Source organism: Lissotriton helveticus, chromosome 2_2 (genome assembly GCF_964261635.1).
Source record: "Lissotriton helveticus chromosome 2_2, aLisHel1.1, whole genome shotgun sequence".
Lineage (NCBI taxonomy): Eukaryota > Metazoa > Chordata > Amphibia > Caudata > Salamandridae > Lissotriton > Lissotriton helveticus.
In genome coordinates this window covers 133,005,107-133,030,726 of record NC_136060.1, presented here as the reverse complement: position 1 = coordinate 133,030,726, position 25,620 = coordinate 133,005,107, and the positions used below count along the sequence as shown (strand labels likewise).

Sequence of the window (25,620 nt, the reverse complement as noted above, 5' to 3'; positions counted from 1 at the left end):
TGAGTCAAAAAAGATAACTAGGTTTTTCACTTTTAGCTTGGGTATAGTTAACTTGCCCAGAGAGTCAGGTCACCAAGCCGCAGACCAGATTGTAGGTCGTTTGCCAAGAATGAGGACCACGGTCTTCCCAATGTTAAGCTTCAGACAACTTTGGCTCATCCATTCAGCCACCTCTGACAGGCAAGAATTGAACTTCCATGCAGCATTGGAAGCATCTTGAGACAGCGTAGTTATCAGCTGGGAATCCTCTGCGTATGATATGATGGAAAAGTTGTGGCGCTCAATAGCCGCCAGGGGGCGCATGTACAAGTTGAATAGTGTTGGGCTCAGGGAAGAACCCTTAGGCACCCTCTGCTGTAGTGGAAAGTCCTTCGAGAAGTATGGTTTTGTGCCACGTGAAAAGACAAGTCTTGTAAGAAAGAGGCTATCCACTGCAGGGCCTTTCCATGAATTCCATGGTTATGCAGCCGTTCAAGAGGTAGGCTGTGAGGCACAGTGTCAAATGCTGTACTAAGATCCAACAGCAGCAAAGCAGTGGTATCTCCCCTGTCACCTGCCTGACGTATGGATTCATAGGAAAACAGGAGCGTTGACTCTGTGCTGTATTGAGTCCAAAAGCCAGACTGATGCATGATGTTCCGGGCTTCAGAAAACGCAGAAAGCTGTGAGCTTATGTATTTATCGGCTACTTTCGACATAAATCGAAGCAGCGAGTTAGATCTAAAATTCTCTGGTTTAGTGGCATCCAATAAAGCTTTCTTTACTAGTGGCACTAGAACAGTGTGTTTCCAGAATTTGGGAACCTGCCCAATCCTGAAGGAGCTGTTAAGAAGGTCACACAGCACTGGGGCTAAGCAGATTGTATCTTGCTCTAAAACAGTAGGGGTGCAGGGTCTGAAGATGCACCGGATTCAACGGAAGACATAATCAAAGTAACTTCCTCTGATGTGATAACCTTAAAGCTAGACATTGCTTCACTATCCTCCATGGATTCAAACCATACTTTAAGGCATGTAGATTTTCTGCCCTCTTCAGGAAAGGAGGTGTAGATCGAGACAACCTTGTCAAAGAAGTACTGAGCAAGAATGTTACAACGGTCTTTGGTCGAAGGGACTTCCGCTGAGACACGGGCTAAAGAGGAGAGTGACTTACCTATGGAGAATAGTTCACATGGAGAATTTTGTACAGTTTCTATTTTTGCTGCATAGAAATTACACTGTGTGATCTTAATCTGTCTGTGATACTCCTTCAGGGCAAAGGGGTAACTAGCTTTCTCGGCAGTATTGGCGTTTTTGTGCTAATTACACTCTAAGTACTTTCAATTTTTTTTCAAAATGGCAAACTTCTCTCTGACAAGAGTACCAGAGGGTCAAGATAATAACAAGGAATATTAGGATAATGGCTGGGAATTAGTACTACTGGCTGTCTCCCAACTCTTCTTATTAAGATAAAAATAAAAATAAGCCAATCAAGTGTATGGCCTTAAACACCCATCAGTCACCACTCGGAACCGCCCTTCATCATTTGGGGTTCTGGGGGACCCACACACAAAACTACCTGGTCTTAACCAGAAAAGGGCCTAATAGATGATAAACGGTCCCTCCTGTGGGCAGTGTGGGGTTCACCTTTTGTCAAAAATTAGTTGGTTATATATATATATATATATATGTATATGAGTGGCATGGCTAATGGGGTAACAGAAAATTGTGCAGTGTAGATGAAATGTGATACCAAACCATGAAAATAAAGTGGTTAAAATTGGTTAAGGAAGCAAAAAAAAAATTAAATCGGATATAGCTTCCAATGCCAACATTAAAAATAGCCAAGACAGAGAAAATGTATAAACTGTCTAGTAGTGGAACGTGGTCAACATGTTTCAGCAAATAATGGCCAAGTGGCCTTGCTTTCTTCAGGACCTTGTCAGAACGACTACTGCTACTGCAAACAAAACCAAAATGTGAACTCAAACAGAAATAGTATTCTAAAAGTGAAAGAACTCAGATACTGGTATACAAGTCACCTGGACCTCCTAGGTGTACTCTTCCGTATCTTCTTACAAAATCGGTTGTTCACTAAAAGAGTCAAAAAAATATAGCATGAGCACATCACACACAACCGGTCTCCAAACATCCTTGTCCACATTATCATAAGTAAATTTAATCATTGATAAGGCCCATGACGAAAATTAGGCCAATTGCACTGTATGTACTAGTGTTTCCCAGTGTCCATAGAACTTGAAAATTTTCAAATTTCATATAGTACATCTTACCCGATGTGTAAGATGTGCAGACCTCACCCCACCTGGCTGCGGCTCAGGACATAAGTGAAGCACCGCTCTGTCAAGGTGAATAAATGCAAGAATGAATCACTCACCACAAGCGTATTAAAACACAGCATAGAAATCGCTCCAACTCATAATCTCCATTTAAAATGGTGGACATCACCATGGGGAAATGTATTAAGAAGTAATGATCCCATGGGGGTCCTCCCAGTACTTTGCATAGGACAATATTGCAATGACGATATAAATAAGTTTTTCTGCAACTGTAGTCCGTTGCAGGAATCACATGACCTTCCTCGTTTGTATATGACCCTCCTCGTTTGTATGAACTTGGTCCGATAGGGAGAGCGATATTATTCTACCTTAGCCAGTTTTTCAAAGAAAAAGACTCTTTCAACTCTGTCGATCAACTAGTGTGCCCGGAAAGGACCTGTCATCAATAGGAAGAGCAATGTCGTCAAAGCTCAACCGGTTTTACACAGGCACCTTGAAACCCCCAAACCACTCTTATCTCCCTACGATAATTCAATAGTGCGGTTAAAAGCTTGTACTAACGCGCTAGAATATCAAGGCTCAGCCCTACTTCTCCGTCGGTACTCCAACGCGGCATCTGTGCCGTCTGGGGAGGTAACGCCGGCTGGCTGGGGATGGATTTAAGTTAGTCTGCCTCGGATAGGCAGAATACCCCATGTGATGGACGGCCAAGCGTCGCCATAGGTCACATTCACGACGGCAATGTACCGAGTACTCTGATTGGTTGAGCACTCGAACCATTATCCAATCACAACCCGATGATTCGTAGTCATGGTGCAGTTGATAAACAAGGATCGGCACTATCGTATAATAGGGGATATTCACACTATATTGCATAAGTTAACCGGATGGGAGTGATGATTGTCCCTGGTTAGTGAAATTATATTCAATGTATAGAATGTAATACTCCAGATGGAAGAGTTAAGTTGACTAGAGGAATAATGATCATCACGCCTCATTGGGTCATATAAACTAAACATTAGTCATGGGGAGGGCATAACGTCAACTTGCAGAGTCCTGACCTCATAAAGAGGACCAGGGTATGTCATCGGAGCCCTCTATGGTCAGTGCCAAGTTTCAGCACCCATTTCTGTTCGTTCACTAACAGAAAATTACTCACATTGGTCACATGTGATGAATGAACAGTTTCTCTAAAACCGTCCATTGGAAAGAAGTCGGTGAGTGATTCAAGTTAATGAAATGAGAAGTGAGTTTTGTCGCCTGCCGTTTACAGTTGATTGTACTTCTGTGTTCAGACAGCCTCACCTTGATTTTACGGGTTGTCATCCCCACGTATCTAAGTCCGCAGGGGCAGGTGATCAGATAAATCAGTTTATCACTGTTACAATTGGTACATTTTGTTTGTCTCCAGGGCCTGGATGTGCCAATGTCAATCTCAATGGTTTTAGATGTCTGCGCACACGATTGACAGGTACCACATGGATGGTGGCCAGACACTGGAGGTAAATCCCACAAGGTGCCTACCAACCTAGTTGTTTCTTCTCGTGGTCTGGTGTGAACCATCCTATCCCTTAGACTAGGTCCTCTTTTAAAGGCAAACAACGGCTGTTGAATGGATTGGGGTCCTGAATTCAAAATAGGCCAACGTCTTTTCACAGCTTTTTTGATGTTATTGGATAATGTACCAAAGGTATGCACAAACGTGAGCCTTTCCAAGGGTTCCTTTAGAGGGGACGGTTCCAGTAGTGCTGCTCGATTGTTGTTGCTCGCACGTTTCATAGCACGGCGTACCAGGCGGGGAGGATATTTTCTCTCCACAAGCTGATTATTAAGAGTGGCTGCATGAGCTTTGAAGGCCAGGCTGGTAGAGCAGTTTCTTTGAATACGTAAAAATTGCCCAAAGGGCAGGTTGTCCCGTAACGACTTGGGATGGTGACTGTCCAGGCAGTTTTGTGTGTGGGTCCCCAGAACCCCAAATGATGATGGGCGTTTCCGAGTGGTGACTGATGGGTGTTTAAGACCATACACTTGATTGGCTTATTTTTATTTTTATCTTAATAAGAAGAGTTGGGAGACAGCCAGTAGTACTAATTCCCAGCCATTATCCTAATATTCCTTGTTATTATCTTGACCCTCTGGTACTCTTGTTGTTGTGAATGTTTGGAAGGGCGTGTATCCAGAGCACGGTCATTAAACTAGCCCTAGGGTCCCCCGTAATTGTATGTGTTATAGTTTTATTTGAGCAGTCGTCTGACTGCGGACCCGTAATATTTTCTGTACAGATCTTAATGGGCTGTACGTAATCCACCCCTCATTTGGGTGGGTTTGTTTGCTCTTTGAGTGTTATTGCACAGCATCTTTTTGCTCTATCGCTCGATCAATTCCTTCTATCATTTGATTATGGCTGACAGTCATGGTCTGTCGTTTGATGATGAGGACCTCCAGTCAGCTTTAGCCGACTTTCTGGATTTATTGGACGTTACACCTGTGGTGGCTGCGACCAATGAAGAGGAATGGGGCATGCTTATGGGCCTCAAAAAATCTATGACCAGAACGGCATTACACGGTACCATTATGGCCCAATACTTACGTAATAACTGTGCCCCCTCTGGACTTATTGTCACCAATGCCCCCAGGTTCTTCCTCAAAGATAGGGAATTTCTAAAGAGCTGGGCACTGATTGCCTGGCGATGTACAAGAGATTGGTTAATCCTGATTATTAAGACCTCAAAATTGGCAGCAGATGCCATTCTTGTTGAAATTCAAGTCATTGAGTCTAAAATTAAAGCCACCCTTTCTAATAAGGCCTTCCAAAAGAACAAGGATGAGTCTGATAAAAACAATAGTGACTATAAGGAACATACTCTATTTACCAAGATGGAGAAATTTAAGAAAGATTTGGACAAATTCAAATTTGATCGAATCTACCCATATACCAGTGAGTCATATACTCCACCTATCTTTAATCCAAACAACCACAAAACTAGTTCAAGTTATGGTACTTCTGATTCAGATGGCGGCTCCTCTGGAAGTGACTCTGGTAGTGACTTTCAAGCAAGGCGTGGTAGAGGCCGCGGAAAGAAGAACTTTAATCAGCCCTGGAGGGGAAATCAACAAAATCAAGGACAACAATGGTGGCCACCAAATCCTTGGCAATATGGAGGTCCTGTGTTCTTTCCTAACCAACAAGGTACTTTCCCTCAACCGATGGGCCCTTTCCCACCTAACTATCCACCTAATTTCCCTACTAATTTCAATGGACAGCCTTTTTTAGGGCATGGCCACGGCAGGTCACGGGGCAGGAGGAGAGGTCACCCTCAAATACAACCTCAAGTACAATTCAGCCCCGCAACAGGATCGGGTTCGACCAGGAACCTTCGGAGCACGACAGCCAAGAACAAGGAACAGAACAACATGGAGGGGGCATCGTCATCAACCTGAGTAAACACATTTTGACTCAGACTGAACAAGCAGCCTTAAACAAAGGACTTGGTTTTGTTCCGACACATCGGAACGAACATTTTGAGACTCGACTAGAATTGGCTAGATTCATCAGGAAAGTGAGATTACACTTCTTTTTCGCTGACAAACAAGGATCAGAACAGTATGATCAGGTGACCAACACAGGCTTGAAACGAAAGTCGACGTTCAATCCACCCACTCACCTTATGCCGGCCCATGTGTTGGCTTTTGAACAGGCTATTGAGCGCGACGTAGAGGAGATGTGTAGAGAGGACAATAGAACATTCTGCAACCTCCCGAAAGCCGAACATCAGGCCCTGATATCACTATCTAGAGAAGTCTGTAACTATTAAACCGGCTGATAAGGGCGGAGCCACCGTCCTTCTTGACACAGAGACCTATCGAGCTGAGTGTTTGCGACAACTGAGCGACAGGAGATCATATCGCCTTTTGGATTATGATCCGACTATGGAACTACAAGGAACAATTCGGAATATGACTGAGGAGGCTCTAGCTGAGGGCTGGGTGACTGAGGCAATATTCTTAAACACAGAACATCCGGTGACACCTTATTTTTATATTTTACCGAAGGTGCATAAGGAACAACGCCCACCGCCTGGAAGACCGATTATTTCGGGCATCGGTTCGATTGTGGAACCATTGTCAACATTCGTAGATTACTTCTTACGCCCAATGGTCCAGAAGATGCCCACATACTTAAAAGACACCAGTGACGTTTTACGTCTACTGCCTGATTTGGACTTTGATGTCACAACTGACCTTTTGGTCTCATTCGATGTGGAGGCCCTCTATACCTCCCTACCGCAGGACGAAACCCTGGAAGTCATCCACTCCCTGCTGGATACCAACGAGGTGGACACCATCACTCCGGAAACGATATATCGACGATATATTGGTGATTTGGCGAGGCTCAAGATCTACTTGTCAGGATTTCCTTGGATGGATGAATAGCAGAAATGCTTTTCTACGTTTCACCATAGAGATTGGTGGAGACAGTTTGGCTTTTCTTGACCTTCTGATTAAGGCTACTGACAATGGGCTACAGTCAGAATTATACAGGAAGCCCATGTCTAGGAACTCCCTTTTGATGTACGACAGTCACCATCCCAAGTCGTTACGGGACAACCTGCCCTTTGGGCAATTTTTACGTATTCAAAGAAACTGCTCTACCAGCCTGGCCTTCAAAGCTCTTGCAGCCACTCTTAATAATCAGCTTGTGGAGAGAAAATATCCTCCCCGCCTGGTACGCCGTGCTATGAAACGTGCGAGCAACAACAATTGAGCAGCACTACTGGAACCGTCCCCTCTAAAGGAACCCTTGGAAAGGCTCACGTTTGTGCATACCTTTGGTACATTATCCAATAACATCAAAAAAGCTGTGAAAAGACGTTGGCCTATTTTGAATTCAGGACCCCAATCCATTCAACAGCCGTTGTTTGCCTTTAAAAGAGGACCTAGTCTAAGGGATAGGATGGTTCACACCAGACCACGAGAAGAAACAACTAGGTTGGTAGGCACCTTGTGGGATTTATCTCCAGTGTCTGGCCACCATCCATGTGGTACCTGTCAATCGTGTGCGCAGACATCTAAAACCATTGAGATTGACATTGGCACATCCAGGCCCTGGAGACAAACAAAATTTACCAATTGTAACCGTGATAAACTGATTTATCTGATCACCTGCGGACTTAGATACGTGGGGAAGACAACCCGTAAAATCAAGGTGAGGCTGTCTGAACACAGAAGTACCATCAACTGTAAACGGCAGGCGACAAAACTCACTACTCATTTCATTAACTTGAATCACTCACCGACTTCTTTCCAATGGACGGTTTTAGAGAAACCGTTCATTCATCACATGTGACCAATGTGAGTAATTTTCTGTTAGTGAAGGAACAGAAATGGGTGCTGAAACTTGGCATTGACCATAGAGGGCTCCGATGACATACCCTGGTCCTCTTTATGAGGTCAGGACTCTGCAAGTTGACGTTATGCCCTCCCCATGACTAATGTTTAGTTTATATGACCCAATGAGGCGTGATGATCATTATTCCTCTAGTCAACTTAACTCTTCCATCTGGAGTATTACATTCTATATTATTATTATTATTATTATTCTAGGCTTTTATAGCGCGCTCTGTTACTAAGAAAATAGTATCCTGGCGCAAAGGAAGTGAGAGGCAAGGCAGAGGGGGACTCTATACAGTGATGTTGAAGAGGTGGGTCTTCAATCCCTTCTTGAACAGAATGATGGATGGAGCTGTTCTTAACTGCTGCGGGAGGGTGTTCCATGCTCTCGCCGCTCTGACTGAGATGGATTGGCCGCCGAGCCTGCTGTATTTGAATTTTGGGACAGTCATTTGGTGCAGATTAGCTGATCTGAGGGGGCGGTTGGGAACATATATGGAGAATCTTTTCCGCAGGTAAACTGGACCAGCTTGGTGGACAGCTCGATAGGCGAGGACAAGGATTTTAAATAAAATCCTGTGGGCAACCGGGAGCCAATGTAGGGTGCGGAGAGGTTGACGGACACTTGAACTTTTTGGGATATTAAACAAAAGCCGTACAGCGGCATTTTGTATAACTTGGAGGCGATGGATCAGATAGGCAGGAAGGCCGCAGAAGAGGCCATTTGCGTAATCCAGTCTGGATAATATAAGGGCACGGATGACGGTCTCTTTGGCCGCTCTCGGAAGGAGTGGAAAGAACCTGCGTAAAGTTTTAAGTGTAGAAAAGCAGATCCCGGTGAGTTTTTTTTAAATGATCCTCGAATCTGAGGTCATTGTTAAACCAGACTCCAAGATTTTTAGCAGGGCCTCCGATGGATTTGGGGCAAGGTAAATCGGCCGGCCAAAGAGAGTTGCCGAAGTTATCTGGAAAGGAGCCATATAGCAGAATTTCAGATTTACTTTCGTTGCATTTTAATTGTGCGAGGGCAAGCCAGCGAAAGACAGATGACAAGCAGGTTTGGGCTCCAGATGTATCCAGGTTGTTTTTGGGCCACGTGAACAGGAGTTGAGTGTCGTCAGCGTAGGCCATTATTTTTGCTCCCAGTTGTTCAGCGAGGTAAATGAGCGGGTTTAGATATATATTAAAAAGCAGGGGGCTAAGGGTAGAGCCCTGGGGTACACCCGTTGCAAGTTTCTTGGGGGAGGAGGCGAAAGGCGGCATCCAGACTTGTTGGAATCTGTTGTCCAAAAAAGACGTTAACCAGTCAAGGGCAGAGCCTGTGATGCCTATGTCCGCTAGTCTGGTAAGCAGAAGGGAGTGAGGGACAGTATCGAAGTATTCTATACATTGAATATAATTTCACTAACCAGGGACAATCATCACTCCCGTCCGGTTAACTTATGCAATATAGTGTGAATATCCCCTATTATACGATAGTGCCGATCCTTGTTTATCAACTGCACCATGACTATGAATCATCGGGTTGTGATTGGATAATGGTTCGAGTGCTCAACCAATCAGAGTACTCGGTACATTGCCGTCGTGAATGTGACCTATGGCGACGCTTGGCCGTCCATCACGTGGGTTATTCTGCCTATCCGGGGCAGACTAACTTAAATCCATCCCCAGCCAGCCGGCGTTACCTTCCCAGACGGCACAGATGCCGCGTTGGAGTACCGACGGAGAGGTAGGGCTGAGCCTTGATATTCTAGCGCGTTAGTACAAGCTTTTAACCGCACTATTGAATTATCGTAGGGAGATAAGAGTGGTTTGGGGGTTTCAAGGTGCCTGTGTAAAACCGGTTGAGCTTTGACGACATTGCTCTTCCTATTGATGACAGGTCCTTTCCGGGCACACTAGTTGATCGACAGAGTTGAAAGAGTCTTTTTCTTTGAAAAACTGGCTAAGGTAGAATAATATCGCTCTCCCTATCGGACCAAGTTCATACAAACGAGGAGGGTCATATACAAACGAGGAAGGTCATGTGATTCCTGCAACGGACTACAGTTGCAGAAAAACTTATTTATATCGTCATTGCAATATTGTCCTATGCAAAGTACTGGGAGGACCCCCATGGGATCATTACTTCTTAATACATTTCCCCATGGTGATGTCCACCATTTTAAATGGAGATTATGAGTTGGAGCGATTTCTATGCTGTGTTTTAATACGCTTGTGGTGAGTGATTCATTCTTGCATTTATTCACCTTGACAGAGCGGTGCTTCACTTATGTCCTGAGCCGCAGCCAGGTGGGGTGAGGTCTGCACATCTTACACATCGGGTAAGATGTACTATATGAAATTTGAAAATTTTCAAGTTCTATGCACACTGGGAAACACTAGTACATACAGTGCAATTGGCCTAATTTTCGTCATGGGCCTTATCAATGATTAAATTTACTTATGATAATGTGGACAAGGATGTTTGGAGACAGGTTGTGTGTGATGTGCTCATGCTATATTTTTTTGACTCTTTTAGTGAACAACCGATTTTGTAAGAAGATACGGAAGAGTACACCTAGGAGGTCCAGGTGACTTGTATACCAGTATCTGAGTTGTTTCACTTTTAGAATACTATTTCTGTTTGAGTTCACATTTTGGTTTTGTTTGCAGTAGCAGTAGTCGTTCTGACAAGGTCCTGAAGAAAGCAAGGCCACTTGGCCATTATTTGCTGAAACATGTTGACCACGTTCCACTACTAGACAGTTTATACATTTTCTCTGTCTTGGCTATTTTTAATGTTGGCATTGGAAGCTATATCCGATGTAATTTTTTTTTTTGCTTCCTTAACCAATTTTAACCACTTTATTTTCATGGTTTGGTATCACATTTCATCTGCACTGCACAATTTTCTGTTACCCCATTAGCCATGCCACTCATATACATATATATATAACCAACTAATTTTTGACAAAAGGTGAACCCCACACTGCCCACAGGAGGGACCGTTTATCATCTATTAGGCCCTTTTCTGGTTAAGACCAGGCAGTTTTGTGTGTGGGTCCCCAGAACCCCAAATGATGATGGGCGTTTCCGAGTGGTGACTGATGGGTGTTTAAGACCATACACTTGATTGGCTTATTTTTATTTTTATCTTAATAAGAAGAGTTGGGAGACAGCCAGTAGTACTAATTCCCAGCCATTATCCTAATATTCCTTGTTATTATCTTGACCCTCTGGTACTCTTGTTGTTGTGAATGTTTGGAAGGGCGTGTATCCAGAGCACGGTCATTAAACTAGCCCTAGGGTCCCCCGTAATTGTATGTGTTATAGTTAAACTTCTCTCTGAACCATACAGCTCATGGTTTCATCCTTCTAGGGGCATATCAGTGACTGGCGCAATCTGATCTAATACACCCATGATCCCATCTGTCACTTGGGAATTAGCTGATTGATTGCGAATTTTGTAGCGCTGGCGCTTGGTAGCAAGTAGGACTGCTACAAGCGTTTTCTTGTATTCCTGCTTAAACCATTGTTTTTAGACCGTTTTTAAAAACTGTACAATTGTGTAACTAAGATACCTGTTGTGTGCTCGCTCACTCCTCGGTCCACCGCAGCTACCAGTGCTGTTTGTTGTGGAGGGAGGCAAGCGGCACTACTTCCTGGTTGCTCCATCTGAGGCGGCCATATTTGGTGGGTTGACGCGCTAGTCTCCCACTCCGCCCTGATTACTTAAGGGCTGGTTAGAAGCGCGCTCGGAATTGATTGCGAATTTTGTAGCGCTGGCGCTTGGTAGCAAGTAGGACTGCTACAAGCGTTTTCTTGTATTCCTGCTTAAACCATTGTTTTTAGACCGTTTTTAAAAACTGTACAATTGTGTAACTAAGATACCTGTTGTGTGCTCGCTCACTCCCCGGTCCACCGCAGCTACCAGTGCTGTTTGTTGTGGAGGGAGGCAAGCGGCACTACTTCCTGGTTGCTCCATCTGAGGCGGCCATATTTGGTGGGTTGACGCGCTAGTCTCCCACTACGCCCTGATTACTTAAGGGCTGGTTAGAAGCGCGCTCGGAATTGATTGCGAATTTTGTAGCGCTGGCGCTTGGTAGCAAGTAGGACTGCTACAAGCGTTTTCTTGTATTCCTGCTTAAACCATTGTTTTTAGACCGTTTTTAAAAACTGTACAATTGTGTAACTAAGATACCTGTTGTGTGCTCGCTCCCTCCCCGGTCCACCACAGCTACCAGTGCTGTTTGTTGTGGAGGGAGGCAAGCGGCACTACTTCCTGGTTGCTCCATCTGAGGCGGCCATATTTGGTGGGTTGACGCGCTAGTCTCCCACTCCGCCTAACCTACTTAGCCCCTTATTCGATCGCGCAGCGGTGACGCGCAGCGGTAGCGCCGTAGACGCGCCGGAGAGGCGCCAGAGAGAAGCCAGTCTGCGCCAGTCCGCGTCCAGACGCTTCCTGCTTCCTAGTGGTCAGGTCCATTCGTCATGGCAGTTCCCCCGCTGGTTTATGACGGTCCTTCGCTGTATGCCCTACGTCCTGCTACTAGTCCGGTATGTGATCACTCGTTCCTCCCTACTCACATTGATTTTACTTGCAAAAATTGCATTTGGAGCCCCTCTCCTAGCAGCGCTTGTCGCTCACTCTCTGTTCAGGAATGGAGAATGCTCCTTCTAAATTGTAGGTCTCTTAGCAAACATCACACTGAATTACACCTACTGATTGAAGAGCTTAATCCCCATGCCCTCTTTCTAACGGAAACATGGCTTCAGGCAGACAATGATCCAGCTATTGTCAGGGCCATTCCACAAGGATTCACGATTAAGAGACTGGACCGCCAGACCGGGAGAGGTGGGGGACTCGCTATTGTTTATCGAGACAGCTACAAATGCCGAATTACCCCCACCACATCATCGACCTGCGAAAGTTTTCAATTTTCGCTAGAACTCTCCCCCACTACCACCTTCTCCGGCATTCTTATCTATCGTCCTCCTGGCGCTCTGAACAACTTTATTACTAAAATAACTGAGCTTGCCGCAAGTATCGTTGTATCCTCACCTAATTTCACCCTGTTGGGGGATCTCAACCTGCACCTCGATGATCCACACGATACTGCAGCCAACTCTCTTCGTGCCAACCTTCAAGCGTTGGACCTCCATCAAAAGGGCTTTCATGCAACGCATAATAGAGGTCATCTCCTTGACCACGTTTTCAGTAACATTAACGACATTACGGTTGAGCCTTCCATTCCATTGCCTTGGACGGACCATTTTGTGATACCCTTTATTTGGCGTACAAACACCCTTCCCTCCACCCACTGCCTTGCCAAACATCAAGCTAGGAAATGGTCCTCTCTCTCCCTCCCTGCATGGGAAGCTGCCTTGGCTAGAGACCCTCCCAGTAAGGTGTCGCATGCCAACACAGCTGCCAACAATTTCGATGGTTGGATCACCTCGTCACTTGACAGGGTCCTTCCTGTTCAAAACAATAACTTTACAAAAAAAAACAAAGCTGCCCCATGGTTTACACCCGCACTTAAGACAATGAAACTAGCCTGTCGTAAATATGAGAGAGCATGGAGACAGGACTACTCCCAAATTAGGAAGGAAGAATATAGAACCAATATTAGGCTCTATAAACAAGAGATAAAGGCGGCACAAACCTCCTTTTACGGCAGTAAAATTGATGCAGCCGCCAACGCCCCTAGGGAAATTTTTAAAATTGTGAAATCCCTTATTTCCCCCCCTGTTGAATGCCCTAATATTGAGGGCGCTCAAAACCGCTGCAATGACCTGGCCGATTTCTTTTCCCAAAAAATTCAAACTATATATTCCTCATTTGGGGATGCTAACAATGATTTGGAACCCTGCACCTCCTCAACTTTTGATGCCCCGGTCCCTTGTAGGCTAGACACAATTCCACTTTTGGACTTTCCGGCTTTAGATAAACTGGCTGCTAAAGTTACCTCCGGATCTCCTAACGATCCAGCACCTCCACAAACCCTCAATCTGGCTATGGACGTGATTCGCCCAATCATATTGGACGTTCTCAACACCTCCATCTCCTCTAAATCCGTCCCCCCGTCATGGAAGTGCGCGATGGTGAGGGCGTTGTTGAAGAAGCCCAATCTTGATCAGAACAATTTGGCGAATTACCGTCCTATTTCCTTGCTCCCCTGGCTGAGCAAACTGCTCGAGAGGCACGTAAATAACACCTTGACGAATTACCTGGAGTCAAATAGTCTCCTGCGTGCCTCTCAGACAGGGTTTCGTCCGCTACATGGGACGGAAACTGCTCTTTTAGCGGTCACGGAAGAAGCAAGAGCAGTGTTGGATCAGGGTGGGAAAGTCGCCATCATCCTATTGGACCTTAGTGCCGCGTTCGACACGGTCAACCATGTCACGCTGTTGCAACGACTGGCGGACATGGGCGTGTCGGGCGCGGCCCTGGAATGGCTGACATCCTTCCTGGCTGACCGGTTCTTTCAGGTTTTTGAGGGTGAGGCAGTGTCCCCTAAACATCCACTCAGGTGTGGGGTTCCTCAGGGCTCCTCCCTGAGCCCCACTCTGTTTAATGCCTACATGGAACCTCTAGACCGGATAGTCCAACCCTTCGGTGTGCGTATTGTCACCTACGCGGACGATACCCAACTGGTGGTCTCCTTAGACCACGCAGAGGGATCGTCCCACACCTTAGGCCCCTGTCTAGAGGCGGTCGCCAGATGGATGCAATCTTCCTGTTTAAAACTCAATGGGGAGAAGACTGATGTCATCTTGCTGGGTAATTCTTCTCCGTCTGTCTTTGCATCCATCTGGCCACCATGTTTGGGCGCGCCCCCCATTCCCAAGCCCCAGATAAAAAGCCTGGGGATTTGGTTTGATCCAGCCTTGAACTTTTCGGTACAAGCCACAAAGATAGCGGCCACCTGTTTTGGGTTGATGAGGATGTTGCAGAAGGTGCTCCCCCTGCTTCCTTTTCAAGCTAGGAGGATCCTGGTCCAGGCCCTTATATTATCGCGCCTGGACTATGGGAACGCACTCTTTATGGGAGCCCCCTCCTTTGTTATCCAGAAGCTCCAAGTCACCCAAAACAGTGCGGCCCGTCTACTCTACAATCTTCCTCGCTGGCAGTCAGCTAGGAATGCCCTAAGGGAACTTCATTGGCTCCCTATTGCGGCGAGAGTACAATTCAAGGCGATGTGTATTTTACACAAGGCTTTTCATCACACTGGCCCTGCAATTCTACAGTCCTTGGTCACTCCCTACGTCCCGTCTCGCTCCCTCCGCTCTGGTTCCCTCCAGTTGGCTACTTCCTTCAGAGTTAGGAAAACCCGTTGGGACGGCCGCTCTTTTTCACACACTGCGGCCAAGCTCTGGAACACCCTCCCTTTACCCCTCCGGGAAACTACTAATCATCTTTCCTTCAGGAAAGCTCTGAAAACACACCTGTATGCGAAGTCATGCTGATCTGCCCTGAGTCCGCGCTAGTAAGTTTCAGTCATAAGCGCTACGAGGCCTCCGGGTAGATAGCGCTATACAAGTGTAATTTAATAATAATAAGCTGAATCAATGCAGTACACAAGAACAGTACAGTGCTCTTTCAGTGCTTGTATAAAAGCCACTGACATCACTTTGGCCCATCTTATAACCTTGGAAGGCTGGCCAGAGAAGGATGTAGGTAGAGATAAACGTATCTGAATACGAAAAGGTACAGCAAAATTGTCTGACCGAGGAAGCTGAATAGGAGGGTCCACAGCTAGATTGGTGATTAGAAAAAACTGGATCCAAAGTGTGCTTCAACCTATGGGTTGCTGTACTGACCGTTTGCACTGCCGGGAGTGCTTTTAAATCTGTGACTAGAGCAGCAACCTCCTGCAATCAGGATCTTCAACATACAGAATAAGGTCTCCAAGTACCGTGAAGTTAGAATACCTGAAAACATAGTATGGCAATATATTGGGTAAGGAGGAAATAAACATTGAGGATGAGCTAGTTGGCCTGTATATATTAAAAACCCTGTTAGGGTAAAGTTGCCCCCTATTGCAAGCGAGAAGAATGCAGCCTCATGCCTGAAATAACAGTCTCTGAAGGTGCGCTCAAAGCTTTGCTTAGCAATAATGGCAATCCCACTTCCCCTATGCACAGGTCTACCCAGCATGTCCCTGTGGTATTGCTGTAAGAACATCTGGAGCTGAGATTTCTGACAGCCAGTTTTCACTTAAAAAAAAAATAGCATCTGGGAAGTGACCAGTTATGAAATCGTGCAGTTCTATTTTTTTTTTTTTTGTAAAAGTTTTATTTTATTTTAAGTTGCACAGGAAAATAAACAGAGGGCTGCGGGGGAACCGCACATAACTCAAAGTCATGGTAAAATCTTTGTACGCACAGCAACAGTGACTCAAGCCATTCCATATGCATATCCAGCCCAGGCGCGAGACCACATAGCAATTAGGACCATTGTACACAGTGTTCTAACAGTTTGTCATTAGGTCAGTCCAGCTGAGACACCCAGCGCCGCACTGCGCCGGGCCCTAGCCCTCCAGGAACCATACAAGCGGTGCAGATAAGCAGTTCGTGGATCCTCCACAGCCCAAAGACAGAAACAACCAACATCCCCACCCCACCCCCTCCCTCCCCCCAGTGGTGACGCCATTCACTCAACACTCAATCATACCTACATTACACTTGAAAGAGGTGCATCGACCTCAAAGAGGCCGGACAGACGGCCGAGGGCAACCCCTTAGACAGAAACGTAACCAGAGGACCCCACTGATACCGGAAATTCTTATACTGGCCCAGGAAGATGTCCGCCACTCTCTCCAGACTGAGCAACCTCCACAGCCGCGCGTGCCACAAGGAGACCGCCGGGGCCTCCCTCTTCTTCCAGGCCGCAGCCAGTGTGAGCTTCGCTGCACCGAGGCACAGCCACATAATCTTTTTATCCGCCCTGGTCTGATAGATGAGGCCAGGGTCCCGCAGCCCAAGCAGGACACAGGCCATAGAGTCATCAATGGGATAAGGCAATATGTCCTTCATGTGGGAGAGGATTTCCTCCCAGTACGGACGGATCACCGGGCAGTCCCACCAGATATGGCGGAAGTCCCCCAAAAGCCCGCAACCCCTCCAGCACTTATCCGAGGTCCTCGGGAAAATGCGGTGAAGCCTAGTCGGGCACATATACCACTGCATGACCGTTTTGAGATGGGCTTCCCTCAGGTGCAAGGAATGGTTAAAGGACGACAAGTCGCGCCACAGCGCCGACCATTCCGCGTCTGAGACATCTCGCCCCAGCATTTCCTCCCATTGCCCCATATAACGAGGTCGAGGAGCTATAGCCGATTGAAGCAGCAGTTGGTAAAGGAAGGAAATGGCCCCCTTCATGGCAGACGTCCGCAAAATAAAGGCTTCGAACGGCGTCGGTGGTCTCGTAGCCGCCTCCACCACTCCAGGCGACGTAGCCCAGTGAAGCAGCTGCACATGCCGGAATTGCTCAGTCTGGGCAACCCCATAATCCCTCATGCAGTTAGCGAAAGTGAGGGTGTCCGGGCCGTGGAACAAATGGGTCAACGCCCGACACCCCCCCTCCCTCCACACCGCAAACGGCCCCTCATGTAGCGCCGGCGGGAAAGCCGGGTTGAAATGCAAGGGCGTGAACGGCGAAGGGAACGTGGTCCAACGGTCATCTCCCGCCAGTGAGTCCCACACCTTCAACACCGTGCCGGTGGGAGTGCTGATATATGCATTGAGGGGGCGGTCCTTCTTCGGTTTCCAGGCCAGGTCCCAGATTGACCTGCCGGCAACGCATCGGTCCATATGGAGCCAGTGCTTCTCGGAGGTCTGTTGCGACCATTCTACCAAAACTCTTAGTTGCGCTGCTTTGTAATACAACTGCAGGTCCGGGAGCCCAACCCCACCCTCCGATCTCGGCCGACGGAGAACCGCATAGGAGACCCGTGCCTGACCCCCCTGCCACACAAAACGCAATAAAGAAGTCTTGAGGCGCCGAAAGAAATCGCTGCCCACGGGGATAGGCAAGGCTTGGAACAAATATAAGAATTTGGGGAGGAGGACCATCTTCACGGCATGGATTCTGCCCAGCCACGACAGAAACTTCGGCTTCCACCTATCCAATTCCGCCTGGGATTTCGCCAGCAAGGATGGGAAATTAGCCTGGAACAGCCCGCCCACCGTCGGAGTCAGGTGGACCCCCAGGTAGACAATCGAACCCGTGGCCCAGGACAACGGAGTCAGCGGCAGCACCCTGTCCCTCTCGACCTGCGACAGGGTAAGATTCAGGATGTGCGACTTGCTATAGTTGACCTTAAAGCCCGCCACTCCCTCAAACTCCAACAGGGCCTCCCGGACGCAAGGAAGCGAGCTCTCCGGATCAGTAACAGAGAGTAAGACATCGTCCGCGAAGAGCGAAATCTTATGCTGTTCCCCCGCGAATGGTAAACCTCGGATCCCCTCATGCTCCCGCACCGCCACCGCCAGCGGCTCAATGCTCAGCGCGAATAGCAGGGGGGACAGAGGGCAACCCTGCCTGGTGCCGCGAGTGTGAGCAAAAAATGCCGACACATGACCATTCACCGCAACCCGGGACCGGGGGCAGCAGTAGTTGGCCCTCACCATAGTGATGAAGGTCTCCGAAAAACCAAAGGCAGTCATGGTATTGAAAAGGAACCCCCAATCCACCCGATCGAAGGCCTTCTCGGCGTCCAGGCCCACTAGAACCGCCGGTATACGAAACCGTTCCGCTTTTTCTATAAGATGTACCACCCGACGCGTGTTATCATGCGTCTGGCGCCCCTTGATGAAGCCAGACTGATCCGGATGGATCAGCGCCGGCATAAGGTCTTGGAGCCTACGCGCCAGGATCGCCGAGTATAGTTTGGCGTCCAGATTAAGAAGCGCTATCGGGCGAAAGGAGGCGCAGTGTGCCGGATCCTTCCCCGGCTTTGGCAACACCGTAATCATCGCCTCTGCCAGGGAGCCAGTGGAGGAACCAGAGGAGGCCACATCATTAAAAAGGGCGACCAAGAAATCACAAAGCTCGGAGGCGTAAGATTTATAAAACACAGCCGTGTAACCGTCCGGGCCAGGCGCCTTGTGAAGCTTCAAGTTCGTAATAGCCGCTAGCACCTCCTCCCTGGTAATCGGTGCCCCTAAGAGCTCATTCCATTCCTTAGACACCTGCGGAAGGGTTAGACGCCCCAGGTATGCCTTCTGGGCAGCCGTTCCTAGTTGTTCCCCCCTGTATAGGTCCGAGTAAAAGCGACCGAAGAGGGCCGCCTTCGTCTCGTCCCGATGCTGCAGTTGTCCAGCAGAGTCGCGAATCCCTCCAATGTACTCACGTTCCCGCCTGTCACGAAGCTGTCGGGCCAAGTGCCTCCCCACCTTATTACCACAAGAGTAGGACTGTCGGCCCAACCGCAGTAGGGTAAACTCCGCCCTGTTATTGTAATGGGCCCTCAGTTTCCCCCGTACCGCCGTGAGAGGCCGGAGGGTCACCCTCGAGGGGTTGAGTTTATGTACCTGCTCGAGAGAGGCCAGTTCAGCCTCCAGGGCCTCCCTCTCCCTGCGTCGCATCCTATTGAGTTGTGCGTTAAGGCCCAAACAAGTGCCCCTGATGGACGCCTTAAAGGCATCCCACGTGTTGGTTACCGAGGTATCCGACGGTGGGTTGAGGGCAAAGAACTCCCTAATGGCCACCCGCAGCGCCTTGTTAGAAGCCTCGTCTCGAAGCACCGAGGCCGGGAAATACCATTTCCGTTGCCCGGAGCCTGTCGACGACCAGCGCAGAATAAGTACCAGCATGCTGTGGTCCGAGACCGAGAGGGGCAGTATGGTGGAGTCAAGGACATCTCCTCTAAGAGCCTGGCTAAGAAATATATGGTCCAGTCGGGAATATGAGCGGTGCACATTAGAAAAAAACGTGTAATCCCTGGACGTTGGATGTAGAGATCGCCACCCATCAATCAACCCCATGTCCACCACTTTTTGCCGCGACACCTCTGAGAACACACCAGTATCCGCCCTGCGAGCGCCAGAGCAATCCAGCGCCCCGTCCCACACCAAATTACAGTCCCCCATGATAAACAACTGCCCTTCAACAAAATCACCCACTTTCTGCAGTAAACTTTGTAAAAACTTATTCTGGCCAGTATTAGGAGCATACAGCACAACAAAGGTACAGAGCCTCCCCTGAACTAATCCCCGCACCATCAACCAGCGACCCTCCCTGTCCGTGCGCACCGCCACAGGCTGGAAACGCAGCGAGGCATGGAAGAGGAGGGCCACCCCCCTGTGCTTTGTGGAAGCGGAGGATCTGTATATCATGGGATATGCCTTATGCTTAAGCCGCAGCTCATCCGTGCGGGTAAGGTGAGTTTCCTGCAGACCCACTATATCCAAGTGGTGGTCCGTTATGTATTTCCACACCTTATGCCTTTTCTGCGGAGAGTTCAGTCCCTTAACATTCCAGGTCCCTATGCTAACAGGCATCGGGAGACAAAAAACAAGAATCCTCTATACCTCGGGGGCAGGCCCTCCACCCCAGCCGGTAGATGCCCTGTTTACAACACATGGCAAGATCAAGCCCCCGCCAACCCTCCGCCCCACAGTCCCAACCTCGAGTCCCACGCCCATCCGCCTCGCATCCCCCACACCAACAGCACCTCTCAGTCTCCCAATCATCACCACACAGCACCATCCACAGCACAGCCGCGTCACCACCAACACCCCCCCTCGCCCCCAACCCCAACACCCCAAACAACCCCACCAAGACCCTCCCCCCCCCAGAAACCCCCCCACAAACCATCAGAAGTCCAAAAGAGTCCTCCATGGGACGGCAAGGAGACATCGGCCGATGTCCCCCACGAGTCTCGTATCTGGGCGTCTTCTCCCAAAGTACATAGGAACCCACGATACCTGTAGGGGTGCGCCCCTCCGGCGCCAGCCAGATCCCTCTTCAGAAATCACGCCGCCCCGGAACCAAGCTGAGAGGCAGATAGCGTGGCGGTGGCAACCGAGGCCACCGCGTCGACCCGTTCTTGCAAGCTGGTGGGCCTGTCAGGCACCCTCCTCCCCCCCTCCCCGCCCACCCTGTGCCAGGAGGGGGACCGCCGCCGGCCCCTTGCGGAGGGACTCCTGTCGCCAGGTGAAGCATCCGGTCTGTCGATCCCCAGTAGATCCATGGCCGCTTGAAGAGACCTGATCTGTTCAAGCCTGTTGTTCCAACGAAATATGATGCGGAACGGGTGGCCCCAGGAGTAAGCAACGCCGCGGTCCCGCAGGAAGGCAGTCACAGGCCTGAATTCACGCCGCTTCTGAAGAGTAGAAGCTGCCAAATCCTGATACAGCTGTGGGTGGTGTCCACGAAACTGGATAGACGTAGCCTCCCGGGCCTTCTTCAGAATGCGCTCTTTCAACTGAAAATCGTGGATGCAGACTAGAATGTCCGGCGGAGGGCCCCCCCCGCGCCTAGGAAGACCAACCCTATGGGCTCTGTCCATCTTGACATCCGTAAGTTCTTCGTCGCCCAAGATCTGCCGGAACAGCTCCAGGATATAGCCTCTCAAATCGCCGGACTCCCCGTCCCATGGTACCGACTTAATACGGATGTTGTTCCGCCTGGAGCGGTTCTCTAGATCCTCCGCGTGGGACTGCAGATCCAGATTCTGTTCCCTAAGACGCAGCACTTCCTGTTGCAGCTGATGGACATCATTAGCCAGGGTAAGATCATGGTCCTCCAGGGTGGCTACCCTCTCGCCAACCCCATCCAGGTCTCTCCTCACCTCCCGAAGGTCCGACGCGAGCTGGGACCGCAGCTCTGAGATGTCATCTTTAATGGAAGCAAATAGCTCAGTCATAAATGCTTTTGTGACCGGCGCCTCACCGTCCCCGGACATGGAGGAGGAGCCCGCCCCAGGCGATGGCGGAAGATTGGAGCCCCTGGCCAGGCCATCCTTGTTAGGCTTCCCCCTCCTCTGGTTGTTCGCCATCACAAGGTCCGCCGTGTGCGTCCCCTCAAGTTGATCCCAAGTCGCCGTCGACCACAAATCACAGTGGCAATCGCCGGCCACGAGGGCCTCCCGGCGTCCTTCTTCGAGGTGTTAGGGCCGCTATATCCGGACCTCTCCACTGATCGGCCCGCCCTGTAGATCTTGCGACAGCCCCCCCCAGGTCACAGTTCAATGGTGTGCGTGCCCCCACAGACCAGAGAGCGCTTCACATGTCCGGGCCACCGCTCCCAGATTCAATGGTGCCCAGGTCACTGCAGGGCACAGGCCCTCCGAGCCGAGCCTCACGCAGGTCGTAGATCACAGCCAAGACTCCAGGCGTTACGCCTCCTCCTCCACTATAGGCCGCCGCCGTCCAGTGTGCCCCGCAAGCAAGCGTAGGCCGCACTCGGCCGCAATCTGCAGGCGACTCGCCCCGGGGGGGCCGCCCAACCCGCCCAATGCCGCTTCTTCACAGCTCCCGCCCAGCAGTCCGGCACAGCCGTCGCCCTTCGCGGGCCAGATCGCGGTCCCGAGCCCCCCGGCTGCCTCCAGGCGCTCACCTCAGTCCGCGCTGCAGGGCCCCCGCTCCGCCGATCTGCATACAGCCCCCAGCTCAGCCGCCGTGCCCCCAGTGCGGTACACGGGAAGGGGGCAGCGGAGCAACGCCGACCTCCGGAGGTCCCGTCGGCCACTGAGGCTAAGGAGGCGCCGCTCCAGGTATCGGGCCGACCTCCACCACCTCACGGCAACCGCTCAGCCTGCACTTCCTGTCGGCTTCCTTTCTACGCCAGTCCGGCGTCGGACAGGCCCTTCACCGCATCCGCACCAAGAGCGCGCTTCTCCTCGCGGGACGCTCCGAGGGGCCAACGCTGCCGCCAGTACTCAGCCGCTATGCTCCGGTGCCCTTAGGCTACAAAACCACCGGTCCAAGCACGGTCCCGGGGGTGCTATTCGGTGCGTTGTAGAATTCGGCGCCGGAGGGAACGCAGAGAGCGTCTTACTCCGTCGCCATCTTGGCCACGCCCCCCAGTTCTATTTTTTGTTTGGCTACTGAGCGATAGTTTACTGAGTAGAACTGTGTCAGCGAGTGGTGAGATTTTGTTGAGTTATGCTCCATTGATAACCTGAGGATAAAACCACACTTGCCACAGCCTGAAGGCGCCTGCATGGGATCTAAAGACACGCAGCAGCGGCGTGGAGTTGTGGCGGCCAAGTTCCTAAACTCCGTAGAGCTGTATTGGCGCTGGGCGTGGACGGGCACAGGGGGGTGTGGGGGTGTGTGTGTGTGTGTCCCCAACAACTGGCCTGCTAATCCAGCAGTAAGTGACCACCACGATATGGCTCAACTTCCCTCCACACAATTGGCACCAAATGCCGCGGCGGACCAGGGAAGGGACACAATGGTGATATACGGAGGCTCAAAACAGTCAGAAAGTATTTAAAATAATGCGGAGCAAAGTGAATATTTTGAAGCCATAGACAGCTCTACATTAGGCACAGCACCCGCATTCAGCCTGTCCCCAGGCTAACCGTTGATGATGCTTCATATTATTTTGAGCTAATTTTTTCCTACTTTCAGGCCTCTAATGCCATACTAGTTTATAGAGTAATGTTCATAAAAGAAGCTTGGATTATGTAATGAGTGATGTCATAAATTAAGTCATAGAACATATAACGAGTGATCTAATCTGTGAGGTCATAAGCAGTGCATGGTGGAGGTGCAATTTACAGTTAGCTCTTGTTAGACCAGCCACGCTTGAGGTAGTATTTCCCTAAACCTTTTGCCTTTTCCTCATGGGTTTGGCTGATTCTCTTTTTGTGGCCTTAGGGCTCGGGGCACATTCCTATTTTAAATGCAGTGTGAAAGTGCGCACCCCCTTCCTACACACGTTTGGCATTAGTGCTTACCTGATGTTTTTAAACATGTCTCAAGCCTGCCATTGCAGGCCTGTGTGTGCGCACTTGCACGCATTATGTTTTTAAACGTGTCAAAGCCTGCCCTTGCAGGCCTATGTGGGCACACCTGCACTTATGCTCAGGTTGGCCTTTCTAAACCACTGGCCAATCCTAGGGAGCCCTTTCACTACCACTAGGGTACCCCTGGGGTAAGTCTTAAGGGGTAAAGCAAGTGGTAGGTGAAAGGCAGGGCAGGTACACGCATGTTTCCTGCCCAGGTAGTGAAGAATACACATATGTTTTCACTACCTACAAGTTTTGCTCTTCCCATATGTTAACATAGGGGAATTGTTAAAATTGCTTCAAGCTGCAATAGTGGCTTACAGTGGAGCAGCAGTGGATCCACAATGATAAACCTTCTCTTGTGATAGAGCGTAGAAATGCTACTTCTAGAAAGTGGGCATTTCATTGCTCTAAAGAACTTTGTGTGCTTTCAAGTTTGACTCCAGTCCACACTAGAGGATAGGGGAGCACATCTGTGCATTCCCCAGAGACCGCTATAAACATTGGGCCTGCAACTGGAATGACAGACCTCTCCCATTTTGAGGGCTTCGCTGGATAAATTTGAGGAAGCATTTTTGACACTTGGCCCCTGGGAGCCAAATCTCGGCCCCAATAAAGATTAAGATCTGCATTCCATGGCCCCATAGCAGACAGGACTGGCATTTAGGGGGACATCTGTGGTTCAAAAGGAAACCCCCTGAACCACCCCCAACTTCAGTGGCACACTATAGTATAACTACTGGTGCCATAGTTCAGCAGGGCAGAGATACACTTGTTGGTATGTGGAAATTGACATCCTGGAACTGCGTGGGGCACACCACCAGAGGAATCTGCACAAGGAGGATTACTGCCATTGGAAGGGAATGTGCACCCTTCCTGTGTAGTGTCTGACCTGTGCTCTCCAGTGGCTTGTTGACTTGCCCCCTGTTCTCTGGTGGAGGTCTCGGGGACATCAAACACCTCCTGTGAGGGACCCACACCATCTACCTGGGAAACCTGGAGAGTGGTGCCCTCTTAAGTGCCCACATCGTCTGCTTGATCCCAACTAGTAGTGTATCTGGCGCATTTCAAACACTCAGGCACTCTTAGCCAGATGTGACAGGGCACATTACGATACAGTTGAGACCCTGTTACAACATTTGCCAGATGAATATAAAGAGGCAGCAGAGATGCTCATACAGGAAGGAACAATTCAGAAAAGGGGGTGGTGATGAACAGAGTGTCTGAATTAAGCAGACCACTCTTACCCAGTCCAAAGATCAGGGCTTGATCCATCACCGTTATTTAGCTCACTGCCCCATCCCAGCTCAGAACCTGGCTATATGCAAATTAGTCTGTCCCTGGCCCAGTGCATCATGGGAACAGGGCAGACCAAACTACCAAGCCAATTCTTCACCAGAAAGGAGACAAGCTACCGGGGACCGGTTTCTGGCATTTCAGCCTCGTCGGCCCAGTTTGCTTGAATCCTGATGGAGCAGTGAGCAAGGGACTCATGTCTGAGTATACCCTGCCACACCTATAGTGGCCAAAAACGATTCAGAAAAGGGGGTGGTGATGAACAGAGTGTCTGAATTAAGCAGACCACTCTTACCCAGTCCAAAGATCAGGGCTTGATCCATCACCGTTATTTAGCTCACTGCCCCATCCCAGCTCAGAACCTGGCTATATGCAAATTAGTCTGTCCCTGGCCCAGTGCATCATGGGAACAGGGCAGACCAAACTACCAAGCCAATTCTTCACCAGAAAGGAGACAAGCTACCGGGGACCGGTTTCTGGCATTTCAGCCTCGTCGGCCCGGCTTGCTTGAATCCTGATGGAGCAGTGAGCAAGGGACTCATGTCTGAGTGTCCACCATAAGCGTGGAAGGGTATACTTAGATGTGAGTCCCTTGCTCATTGCACCATCAGGATTCAAGCAAGCCGGGCCGACGACGCCTGAAATGGCAGAAACCGGTCCCCGAAAGCTTGTTTCCTTCCCAGTATAAGAATTGGCTTGGTAGTTTGGTTT

General features: G+C 49.4%; 1 protein-coding gene across 4 annotated transcripts in view; it reads left to right on the top strand.

Annotated features, from left to right (window-relative positions):
- Positions 1–25,620, top strand: part of DCUN1D4 (defective in cullin neddylation 1 domain containing 4) — a 549,716-nt gene that overhangs the window by 313,555 nt on the left and 210,541 nt on the right. The gene's annotated exons all lie outside the window — the stretch shown is intronic.